This window comes from Onychomys torridus, chromosome 1, assembly GCF_903995425.1.
Source record: "Onychomys torridus chromosome 1, mOncTor1.1, whole genome shotgun sequence".
Lineage (NCBI taxonomy): Eukaryota > Metazoa > Chordata > Mammalia > Rodentia > Cricetidae > Onychomys > Onychomys torridus.
The window spans coordinates 156,911,746-156,925,140 of record NC_050443.1 but is presented as its reverse complement, the minus strand read 5'-3'; positions in this window follow the sequence as shown (position 1 = coordinate 156,925,140).

Genomic DNA, 13,395 nt, shown 5'->3' with positions numbered 1-13,395 from the left:
TTCAAGTTCCTGCTCCTTTAACTGCCATGCAAGGGTAGATTTTAACATAGAATTGTGAGGCAAGGTATATTCATTTTGATCAGACACTTAATAACCTTAACCAGACATTTTGCCACAAGGATTGTGGCTCTGACAAAGACATTCAGCTTGTTTTCTTCCTTGAGTTTCCAGGAAAATCACTTTCTGTTCACTTTTCCTTCTGTAATTATTCTTTCATTCCTAAGGAGGTCAAGTAGGTTCCAGTTGCAGAAGAAAATAAGACAAAACAAACAAACAAAGAATTTCTTTCATTTCAAACACCTAAGGTTATCAAATACAAGGCAGCCCATGTCTGGGTGACTTAATCTCTCAGAATAACCAATACTATTTCCAAAGAGAGACAACAATATGCAAGAGTCTAGAGTAGCAAGCAAATTTAATAACTCGGAGCAATAAACTGGGTAAAAATATGCTCAGAAAAGGGTAGATGAATTAGTTGACTCTCATCCCAGCTTTAACCTTATAAGAAAGCTAGCTCTCCGTTTCCCTCTCCATAAATGAAGGATGTAAGCACCTGCGCTAACAGTTAAATGGGGGTTGGTAAGAATGGGGTAGGGGTGGGGGAGGAAATGGGTGTCTACAAATGATGTGACAATTATTAATTGTCCATTTGACATGGAGGAGGTAAGCCTCCAGACACACCTGTGAGTGTTGTCTAGTTTAAGGTTAGCCTCTGAGAACGTCTGTGAGGGATTGTCCTCATTATGTTAACTGATGTGGGAATATCCACCGTATTTGCAGGGGGCTGACCCCAGAGCAAGGAGATCCTGGACTATATATAATGCAGAAGGCAAGCTAAGCAGGAGCATGCACGCCTTAATCCATTGCTCTCTGCTCTTGACTGTGGATGTGCTGTGACCAGTTGCTTCAAGTTCCTGCTCCTTTAACTGCCATGCAAGGATGGACTTTAACATGGAATTGTGAGACACATGAACATTTTTTTTTTCTCTTGTAAATTGCTTTTATCAGGGTATCTTATCTCAGTAACAGTCAAAGAATGTAAGACAGCTCGGTATGATGTTTCTCTTTGGAATGATAAAATGTTCTGAAATTAGGTAATTGCTATGGTTGCACACCTTATGAATATACTAAAAGACCACTGAATTATATACCTTAAAATGGCAAATTCCATGGCATCTGAATTACAACTTATTTTAAAATTTAAAAATAGTCTATGTGTGTGTGGTGGTGTGAATGCAGGTTGCCTAAAGATGCCCAAAGAGGGCAGTAGATGCCTTGGAACTGGAAGCAGTTGTGAACTACTTGATGTGGGCGCTGGGAACTGAACCCAGGTTCCCCACAAGACCGGTACAAGCTCTTAACCACTGAGCAAGTTCTGAACCCCGTTTTTTAAAGTAGGATCGGGCACTGTGCTTAGAAGGCAGTGAGAAAAGCATATATGAAAGCGTATGTAAACCTTAGAGTGCCCTTTGCAATGACAAGCTGTAGTGACTGGAAGGTTTTCTTTCTTGGTGCTGTTGTGCTTTAGTGTTTTATTTGTTTTGAGCTCAAATACTAGGAAGCTGAGAATTTACTGACACCACAGATCCTTGGAACAAGAGATTCCAACTGGGCCCAGTTCTTCCCCATCTTTTCTTCGGCTTGCCGAAATATCACCTTAGCTCCCTATACTACGGCAGAGGAGTAGTATCTGGGACCAAGCTCCTGAGGCAGTTTCTGCTCTGTCACTCTAGAAGGATGAGTCTTTGGTTCTCTGGACAAGTCCAAGTCCTACAGAATGGCTCCAGCTGACCCGTTTTGGCACGACATGCAAACTAAAGCAGTTACTGTGGACTAGGAGTCCATGTTTGCAAGAAAATTCCCTGGAATCACAGAGAAGTGGATTTCCCAGAAGAGGAGGACAACAGACAAAACAGTAGAACAATGACTCAGACTTCCCTGTGTTGGAGCCAGAGGGACATTTGCTATCTCTAAGAGCATCTGTCCAATCACCTATCTCATTGAGCAGGAAAATTCGTCCATAAAACTAAGTAACAGTCAGAAGTAGTTCCCTGATCTTCTGACAGCCTGGTCACCACACCCTGCCAATTCCCATATTTCATACTACACCAAAACTACCAGAACACACTGATAAAACAAACCTTGAAGCATTCGCTCCATATCTAAGAATTCACGGAGATGGTGCACACGAGTCTAAATTTAATTGTAAATGTCCCAGATGGTTCTGTTGTTTGAGATCTACTGTTAGAAAGCATTCTTGTTGCCTGAATCCCCCTGTCCTCATTGCTGATATACATATTCTGAGCTGTGGTGGTCTCCGATCAGGTGTAGTTAGGACCAAGAACTATTTAGACTCACCGGGGATGCTTTAATAACACTTCAAAGACTTAGACCCACCAGGCGGTGGTGGCGCACACCTTTAATCCCAGCACTCAGGAGGCAGAGGCAGGCGATCTTTGTGAGTTCTAGGCCAGCCTGGTCTACTGAGCCAGGTCCAGGAAAGGCGCAAAGCTACACAGAGAAACCCTGTCTCGAAAAAACCAAAAAAAAAAAAAAAAAAAAAAAAAAAAAAGACTTAGACCCAAGCCTATTATCGATAAGAGAGTTTATAACTGATCTGGGACTCCAGGCACTGACTTTTTTCTGAGGTTCAGAGAAAATAAAGAATCATCAGCTCAGGCATTCCTGCCTTCATTACACAGGGATTGTAAATGAAGTGTAGCTCTAGGAAATCATTGTCAGCTTCTGTGTTATAAAGGGTGATGATATGATGATGAAGAAGAAGAAGGAGGAAGAGGAGGAGGAGGAGGAGGAGGAGAAGAAGAAGAAGAAGAAGGCGACATTTCCTGTGCTTCCTGGGTACAAGATACCATGCTGAGAATTTTATGAACATAATTTTATTTGACGTTCAATGACATTAGCTTACTCATATTTTTCCCCTTCTCAATATGTCACTAGTTGAAGACCATCAATTTAATAACAGTTGTTGGAGAGAGCTTGCTGTTAGTTAACAGGACAGTCTGGGCAATTAATCAGACCTCCAGAGACCTCTGTTAGGGTAAGTGTAAGTTGATAGTTGTTAGGAAGAAATGCAAATAAACACGTGTAGTTAGATCAGTGCAAACGCCCCTTGTGCTGTGACGTCAAAAGAACAGAAGCCAGGTAGGTAGCCTGGGTTTTGTTTTCAGACTATGTAACCCAAATTGACTTCAACCTTGCCATCCTCCTGCCTCTTCCTCCCCAGTGCTGGGACTGCAGGTATGTGCCATCACACCCAGCCTTCTCTATCTCCTTTTAAGTTTGTCTAGGACCAGTTGTGTCTCACCCTGGGGTATCCATGCTGGGCCTGGAGTCCAGCCACCTTAGTTAGATATACTGCACTGCAGGAAAAATAAACTGCAAGAAAAAAAAAAAATACATGTCTCAGAGTCACAGAATCACAGAGACAAAATTATTTCTGTTTTCAGATGAGACTTTAAAAGGTTAAATGATTTGTTCCAAGTCACACAGTTCTTCCTTGGCTGAACAAGAGCTACAGCCCAGCCCTCCTGATGCTACAGAAGCCCCCCACCTTCAAACAAGAACTATAGTACAAGCCCCCTGTTGCTACAAAAGCCCCCCACTATGAAGCAAGAACTACAGCTCAACCCCCTTGATGCCAGAGAAGCTCCCAACCATCAAACTCCCTACATTCGATCCCCCTTGACAAAAGTAAAACAGCATGTCAGAGAAGCTTTGCCAGATCTGCCTCCTGCTAACACTTGGAAACAGTCCTGTGAGGTACACAGCAATTGGCTTTCAAGACCTAACCAGGCTGGGAATGTGGTTCAATTGTTAGACTGCTTGTCTAGTGTGCCTTGGGTTCAATTCTCAGCATCATATAAACTGGGTGTGGTGGTGAAAGGCCTGTCATTCTAGCAATCAAATTGGAAGAAGGAAGATCAAGAGTTAGAGGTCATCCTTGACAGTATAACAAGTTTGAGGCTATCCTGGGCTACAGATCTTCTTTATAAAAAAACAAAAACAAAAACAAAAAACAAGACTAGACAAGACAAAAAAACAAAACATCTAACCAATCCCTAACATGCAAGCAGTGAGTGCCAGTGCAGTGCAGCAACTAATTTAACAGTATTCTGAAACAAGCACAGCTGGATATTCAGTTTATCAAGAAAAGCATCCAACTTTGAAAAAACACCAACTGAAGAGGAAAAGCGGTACCCGGAAGGCAAAGGTAGGTGAGTCCCCATGAGTGAAAGACCAGCCTTGTCTGCATAGAGTTCCAAGCCAGCCAGGGTGATATGGTGAGACTGTCTAGAGATATAAACAACTAGGAAAGTAGGTTTGGACTGTAAGAAATAGGACGGCCTCAGTTGGATGTGCTTTAAGTTTGGAGAGGCTGTTGTCAAATGACGAGCATGACCAAATCTATCTGACATTACTGGATCTCATCTTTCTCTCAAAAGTAGTATTTAACTAAAAGAAAATCAAGTGCTTGATTTTTTTTTCCAGAAAGAGTAACTAAGACCAACTCAGAAGGAAAATGAGTAATCATCCCTGTTTACTCATCCCCATCCCTACTCTGCTAAAGGACAGTTGATCTGATGTGGCCTTCTGTAATACACATGTCCCCAAACTGTCTTTGCTAACATTGGATCATATATGCATAGATTACACATTGATTTTTTTTCTCATTTAATGATGCGTAATGACCATTTTACATTATTTTAACCTAAAGGTAAACTGAACGATTTCTTTTAAATACTTTGGATGACCTTGGCCATAGCAAATGTGGCCTGGCACCATGTGCAGTCCTGATGTACCAGCAGAAGTCAAACTGCATGTGTACCCCAAATCCTGAGTCACCAGAGACACTGGCAATACAGAGAAATCTTGGTTTGTGGTTTTCAGCATGTGTGTGCAGAGCAGCAACATCCCTCCCCAGCTCTTACCATCTCAGGCCAGCTTGTGTGGTTCAACTAGCTTGGATGAGGGCAGAGGAGGATTCCAAGTTGTAGGCCTTTGGATTTCTATAGCAAACACTCACACTGAGGCTGGCTTTCCGTGTCGACAGTTGAAACAACTGCTCAGGAGATGCCTGAATATGTAGTGACTGTGCTTAGCTGCTGTGAGTCACCAGCACCAGGGCTTTTCAGTGACCAGTTGTGACACCCACACAACAGACGCTTTTATCTCCTATAACCTCATCACAGCCTGATTTCAAACATACTGTCACCATGCCTAGGAAAAAGGTGGGTATGACTGGAACAAATGATCGGGAGCCAGAAATGGGAGGGAGAAAGTGAACTGGGGGAACACCCTTCTCATATTTCTTTAATAATTTGTTATTTCTAGTGGATGGCCTCCAAGTGTGATGAGGTTCTTCTGAAGATGGAGAGGTATGGATGTTATTCTAATGTGTTTTTCTTCAACCAGATAAAAGTTGCTTACCAATCTGGTTTTCTGTTATGTCGACATCCATTAGGTGTCCTGCAGTTCCCCACCCCCCACCCCGGCAGCTGCTGGTTTGCTTATGCTTGCAATATTTTTCCTGAATAATGATTTTTGTGGGAGTGAGCATTTTAAAATCATTCCACTTGTGCCAATAAGATAATGGAACTTTAGAAACTCAGCTATGTATACGAAGAGACGGAAAACCCACGTGCTTGTTCTTCAAGAAAACACACACTCTAATGAGGATGCTGTTGCTCAGAAGCTCAGGAAATTCTCTTTCAAGTTGTCTTTAGCACAGAATTATGATGTATGAGTGAAAACTATTAATATTGCCTTTGTCAAAGGACAAAATTACAAGTCAAGGCCAGTGACTTACATCTGCAATCTCAGTTCTTGGGAGGCTGAGACAGGAGGATTGCTGTGAGTTTGAGGCCCACCTTAGTGACATAGTGAATGCCAGACCAGCCTAGACACAGTATGTGAGGCCCTGCCTCAAAAAAAGTAAGGACCAGGTAGAAAGATGGCTCAAAAGAGCACTTGCTTCTTGAGCATGAGGACCTGAGTTCCTATTCCCAGTACCCACATAAAAAGCCAGGCATGGGTGGGTGTGCCTGTAATCCCAGTGTCAGGGGGAGGGGCCAAGCTCTGGATTCAGAGAGACCTGATCTCAAGGATATAAGGGGTAGAGGAACAGGACTGGACATGCAAAATCCTCTGGCCTCTGAACACATATAGATATGCATATACCACACGAACAGTAGAAGATTACACACCCCCAAAAACAAACCGTAAAAATAGAAAAGGACAAAATTGAAATGTAAAACTCTTAATTAGCTTCACTTTATTGCATGTGTATGTATACACACACACACACACACACACACATATTGTGAGCGTGTGTGTATGTGTGTGTGTGAGTGTGGGTGCACACATGCCACAGTGCATTTGTGGAAGTTAGAGGACAACTTTTGGAAGTCAGTTCTCTTCTGCTGTGGGTTCTGGGGATTACACTAAGGTCACCAGACTTGCCCTGTAATCTGCTGAGCCAGCTTGTCAGCCCGAGCAATACTTTTGATTTTATAATCATACAATGTTTCATTTCAGAAAATTGAATAAATATTTCAATGGACTGATAAGAAAAGAGTTGAAAGAAGTAGAAACAAAAACAGAAGGTCGATGTCTAAGTTCCTTTCTTTGTAAAGCTGGGAGAGAGACTGAACAATAGAAAAGTAACTGGTGGGTGTCAGATGAATTGAGGTCACTCTATTTGTGTGTTAGGGTGAAGGCAGAGGCTACTTCATGCCCACCCAGCAGAATCTGGCTGGTGGGGTCCTTTGCCTGTTCCCTCTCTAATCCCAAAGTCTTAGAAGACTGGATAAACAGTTTGGTTCTTAAGGAACTCCATTCTGAGTTGTTAGCCTGGTTCCCTTGGGGCCCGACCCCTGGGACCTTAGCCTGAAACAATGGGCCCTACATTTTTGTTTCACACATTTAGTCCCATTTCATGCTTTTAAGATTAAGATGGGACCTCTGATATAGGGTAAAGGGCACTGGATTTGGAATCTGAAAATAAGGATTCAAGTCTAAACTTCTGCAGTTTTCTAGCTGTGTATCCCCTGGCTTTCTATGACCTCCCTTTGTCCAAAATCTGAGATCAACTATCTGCTCCAGGGGCTCTCCTGAAGGCCGCACTGTTTGAGGCACCGTGAAAACAATCTCTTGACATGAGGTACACTATTCCAACATAGTCTGTTATTGGTCCCGTTTGATTAGAAAGGAATGGCTTTGGCTTACCAAAATTTGGATGTGCTTTCTAAAACATAACTATTTCATCACTGAAAAAGTATTCGTGGTGTAATAAGAAATATATTTGGTCTTTGTACCTGACTCTGGGCTCAGAGCTCCTAAAACCTCTGGAATTTCCTGAGTGACAGAACCTGGCTTTTGTTTTTCCTAAAGGAGTGCCTTTTGATCTTGCCTGAGTTTATGTTAATGAGGTAACTCAGACTGATCCCTAGGTAGCCTCAGGATGGATCTGGCTGTCACAAGGACCAAGGAATGAGAAGGTTGTAACTTTCAGCTCAGTCTACTGCCCATGCAGGGGAAATAGAGTGCTAAGATTAAACTGTAAGAAACCCAAGTAAGGAAACTTGGTTCACTTCTAGGTTGATGGACACACAACATGCTGATGGAATAGTGTGCTTGAGAGGACATAGATACCACGCATCTCTGAGATAAAGGAATTTATTGAGAACTAGTTCATGGGCTTGGGTATAGCTGAGCACCACGCAGCATCCACAAAAGCCTGGATTCAATCCCCAGCACGAAAACAAAATAAATAAATGTAAAGCAAGAGATGTTACAGATGCTAGTTAGGGAAAGGACCAGGTCTTGGGACAAGTTTCACAGTCACCAGCAACAAGGCTAGAGAGCCATAGGAAAGATGTTCATCAGATTCAACAGCAGACCGTTTATATAAGAGAATTTGGAAGAGGAAGGCGTGAATCTTCAAACTGAATCTCGGTTGGCTGTAGGTAAGAGGGAGGACTGACACAAGGCAGGGGAGTGTGGAGATGGGAGGAAAGCTCGCAAGAATTACTTGTTGCTTCTGAATGGTAGAATTTTAGCGGAGATTACAACGTCTGCTCCTGAGTACAAAACACTCTATTGTTCCTTTGACTCAAAGATGTTGCCTGATTATGGACACTCATCTCCCTTCTATCTTCTAGCCCTAGAAACTGAAGTTAGGACACTTCAGAGTCTTCCAAGCACTAAGTACCATAAGTCCTTCCTTATACTTCGTCTTCTCTGTCTCTTCTGCCTGGCTTGTCCCTAAGTTGCATCCCTTTGTAATATAATTGTCACTAAAGTGATTAATAATACCAGGGACCAGTGAGATGGCTCAGCACGTACAAGCCCTTGCCATCAAGCTGGACCACCTGAGTTTGGACCCAGAGCACACACAGCAGAAGGAGAGAAATGGCTTTTAGAACTGTCCTCTGACCACAGATACGGCAGCAGAACCCAGGGCTGTAGAGTGCTGCTCTGTCCTTGTCTGAGAAGCTGATCCCAAATCCAGCCATAGGACCTATGCCGCCAGACTGAGCCTGGCCACCTACCACAACCTGCTGCGTCACATGAGTGAAACTTGAGGCCAGATTGTTCCAACTTTCTGTAAAACCAGCTCTTCCTGGTCCTGCTGGAGCAATCATTCAAGTCCTGCTGTCCACAATACTCCTTTCAAATCTAAACATATCATCTCCTATGATCATAATAACATAAAGAACAGCTGCTTAATATTCCAGCAAGGACTCCACAACATAGTCCACAAAATAGATCAACAGACAAATGTTGGTATGTATCACCTTACTGCATTCTCTACCTTCTCTTTTTTTTTTTTAATTTTGTATTTAAAATTTTCTTTGTTTTTAAGAAAGTGAGTAAGGAAAACTGCTTGCCATTCTGAGGGAAAAGAATACTCCCATTTAGCTGTGGAAAGTATTCATTTTTGGCAAGTGCTGTGGCTTAGGTTTGGTTTGAATGTGTCCCTCAGGGGGGTTTATGTACCAAAATTCCACCCCCACTGTGAAGCATTAAGGGGGTATTCAGAAGCTGAGCTAGGAGAGGATTAGGGCTAGATAAGGTCACCAGGGCAGAGCCCCATCACTCCATCCATGACTTTCTAAGAAGGACAGAGACCTGAAGAGATGTGTGCATGCTCTGTCTTGGCCATGTGAGGCCTGATGCTGTCTCTGGACTCTGCTGCCAGCAGGACAACCAGGACCAGATGTGACCCTCAACCTTCTCTCTGAAGAATCGTGACCCAATATAAATATCCATCTTTAATTAACTTAGTCTGTGGTATTATGTTATTGGTGGTAGAAAATGACTAATACAATGACAAGCAGTCCTGTATCAAAGCATTCATACTCACAAGGGTTTACTGTGGGCCCCTCTCCACACTGCATTGTCTGACTGTGCAGGCCTTCAGAGTTAGTATAAATAAAATGTCTTCTTTTTTTAAGTAAACACAGTCTAATTACATTTTGATTAATTTACAAGGCACAATGGTTCCAGTGACAGATTAGAAGCCAAGAATTCTCTGAATCACAATTGCCTATCATTGGCCAGTGTCATTATAGATTATGAAGACTGAAAAGTCATTAGCCTTAAATGAATTACTTGAGATGCAGGCATTTTGATGAGTAGTTGTGTTCTTTTTTTATTTTGCTTTGGCTTTTTGGCCCTGCTCTACATACATGATTGGCCTCAAATCCCTGTACTTCTGCCTTAGTGCTGGGATTACAAGCCTTTGCCATCACACCCAGCTCAATAGTCTTTACCATGATCATAGAAACTTAGTCTTGGATGTTTGAAGGTAAACTGACCTGAAGCAACATCAGATCTTGCAGCCATCAACACCACACCTATTTTATAAATCATTCCATTTCTGAGTCCCTTATCATATATTTGATACATACTTGCAAAACATAGAGTCTCCTGGCCACTTAGTTTCACTAGTTATTAATTTCTTAAATAACAAAACCAGTGGTGGTTTGAGTAAGAATAGCCTCCCATAGGCTCATATATTTTAATGCTTGGTTCCTGGCTGGTGAAACTGTTTGGGAAGAATTAGTGGGTGTGGCCTTATTCAAGGAGGTGATTAACTGGGGATGGGCTTTGAGGTTTCAAAAGTACGTGGCAGGCCCAGTCTCTCTCTTACTCAACCTCTGCCTGCAGATCAGGATGTAAGCTCTCAGCTACTGCTCTAGCACCATGTCTGTCTGCCTGCCACCATGCTCCCAGGAATGATGGTCATGAATCACCCTCTAAAGCTGTAAGCAAGCCTCCAATGAAATGCTTGCTTTTGTAAGTTGCCTTGGTTATAGTTTCTCTTCACAGCAATAGGAAAGTAACCTTGAGGTTACTTTAATATTAACATGGCATTAATATTAAAATAAGTTACTTAACTGGAGATTATTTAAACAATAACAAGACTAGTTGCTTTGTCTTTTCTCCTAATGGAGGCTTAAGGGTTCCTCAAAATCAGTATTATATGTATGTATGTTTAATTTATTTTTCAAGCATTTGTGGTGTGTACATATATATGCTCATGTTTGCACACGTGTGGATGCTCATGTGTGAGAAGGTGCTTGTGTGTGTGTTGTGAGAAGGGTCTTCCTGACTTGTACCACCTTATTTGTTGGAGAAAGCCTCCTAGTTGAACCTAGAGCTTACCAATATGGCCACTCTGGGTAGTCAGCTTGCGCCAGGAGTCCTCTGCCATGCCCACCCAGCATTTATGTGGGTTCTGGGGAATCCAAATCCCAGTCTTCATGCTTGTGCAACAAGTGTTTTAACTGCTCTAGAAAATACAAATATGGAGATTTAAAAAGGAACATAAATGGTGGTGCATGCCTTTAATTCCAGAACTCAGGAGGCAGAGGCAGGCAGACGTCTGTGAGTTCGAGGCTAGTCTGGTCTATAGAGCTAGCTCCAGGACAGCCAGGGCTGCATAGAGAAACCCTGTCTCAAAACAAACAAACAAACAAACAAACAAACAAACAAATGAACATAAAAGTCACTCATCCCACCACCAATAGAAAGATTAAATATCTTAATATGAATTTCTCAAGAAATATTATATCTCAAAGGAAAATATGTTTATTAATTAGATATGATGTGGCACATGCCTGTAATCCTAGTACTTGGGAGGTAGAAGGAGGAGAATCAGGATTTTAAGGCCAGACGTGACTATATAGTAATTTCAAGGCCAAATTGTGCTATATAATCTCAACATACATATGAAAATATAATATATACTTAGAGAGTATTTTGTATATGTTCAGAACTGTCTAGATTCTCAGAGAAGGTGAGATGACTGCTTCCAAGGACTCATGTTTCTTTCTTTTTTTTTTTTACCCAAAGCTAGTATGTTGGTTGCTACCATTTGGATCTCCAATGTCTCCTAAAGGCCCGATACTGACAACTTGGTCGCCAGCCTCTAGTGCTACTGGGGATCTTGAGGAAGTTGGATCTAGTGAAAGGAGCTTAGGTCACTGGGAGGATTGTTTTTGAAAGGATGGTGGGATTTGGTGCTTCCAACCATCTTTTGTGTTTCCCAGCTCCTACGAGGCAGCAGACTCTTCCACTCTGTGCCCCCTGCCATAATGTTCTCTGCCTTATAACAAACCAGGAGCCAAAATAAACCTTTTCTCTTTAAGCTACTTGTCTCAGTATTTTGTGCCAGCCACAGAACGCTGACTAACACATTCACAGGAAAGTTAGCTGACATTTGAGAGTTTCTGGTGTTTTGAATACTCAAGGTTTCAAGTCTGTGTCTTGTTCATTTGGCCAAGGTTGTAGCAAAGGGGTCTGATGAACTCAAGTTCAGTTGGTCAGTTGGGTTGTTATTCTGATTCTTTCAGGAGAGTACCCATTTCTCACTGCTTTATGTGTTACTTTGGGGGGAAGGAGACGGCTGTTATGGAGGGAATAGATTTCATAACCAAAAGTATTTGGGGAAATGGAGATTAAATAATCCTAATACAAAAGCAATTTATTAGCCTGAATAAGGAAGCGTAGACCATCAAGTTTCAAAAAAAATAGTGTTTTCATGACTTTGAGATGGGCAAAAATATCTTAACAGAACATTAGAAAGAGATAAATTTGACTTCAGTAGCCAGGAGAACGTATAGTTCGTTTCTGTTTTCAAAACTTGCTACAAACATTCTTCACAGTGATGGAAAGGCTTGCAATTCCTCTTAGTCACAGAAAGACCGTCTTGTTGTGTGGTAGCAACAACACACAGAAGGCTGAAGCAGGAGGATCACAAGTTTGGAAATGACTTTGTAAGTCTTTCTTTGTAAGAATTTGTCTAAGAAAGAAAGGAAGGAAGGAAGGAAGGAAGGAAGGAAGGAAGGAAGGAAGGAAGGAAGAAAAGAAAAAGAAATTTTAATTTCACCACATAGAACACTTTAAACAAGAGACATATTTAAAAAATAGTTGGAAATGGAAGGAAGAGGAGGGGAGGAGAGGGGAGGGGAGGAGAGGGGAGGGGAGGCAGCTTAGTTGGTGGAGAGACTGACCAGTACGCACAAAGCCCTGGGCATGTGGCTCAGGCCTGTAATCCAGCACTTGAGAAACAGAAGCAGGAATATAGAAGTTCAAAGTCATTCTTAGCTATATATAGTGGAATAGGAGATACCTTATCTCAAAAAAAAGAAAAAAAAGGAAAAAGAGAGGGAGAAGAGGGGAAAGGAGGAAAAGGAGGAGGGGAGAAAAGTTTGAAAGGGAAATCAGTAGACTGCAAGCTGTGAATGACAGAGCACTCAAGAATAAATAGCTCCTAGAGATCAATTAAGCAGCAAACAAAAAGACAAAACCAAGAGTTTAGGCAACAGAGTTGAATCACTTCACACAAGGACCTATGCGGTCTGGTCTGGTCTTTCAGCTTCCTGTAGCCAGTAAGCACACAAGAAGGTACTTAAAATAAACAGCAGTCAGGAAATACAAATTAAAACCACAAAAATGTACCACTTTACACCGATTACAACAATAGCTGCAAAAGACTTACATGCAAAGTGTGGGTCAAGAAATGAGTCAGCGGTAATACACGCCTGGTACCGATATGAATACTGCAATTACTAAACAGCCATTGGCAACTATAAGCCCACTCACAGACTAGTGTCTCAGCATCTGTGTGTGTGTGTGTGTGTGTGTGTGTGTGTGTGTGTGTGTGTGTGTGTGTGTGTGTGTGTGTGTGTGTGTGTGTGTGTGTGTGTGTGTGAGAGAGAGAGAGAGAGAGAGAGAGAGAGAGAGAGAGAGAGAGATGTATTATCTGATACACACATGCATACCAAAAAATCTTGCTGTGCTTAAGATGAATGAAAGAGTGTTTCCATTACCATTAAAAAAAAAAAACAAAACAAAACAAAACAAAAA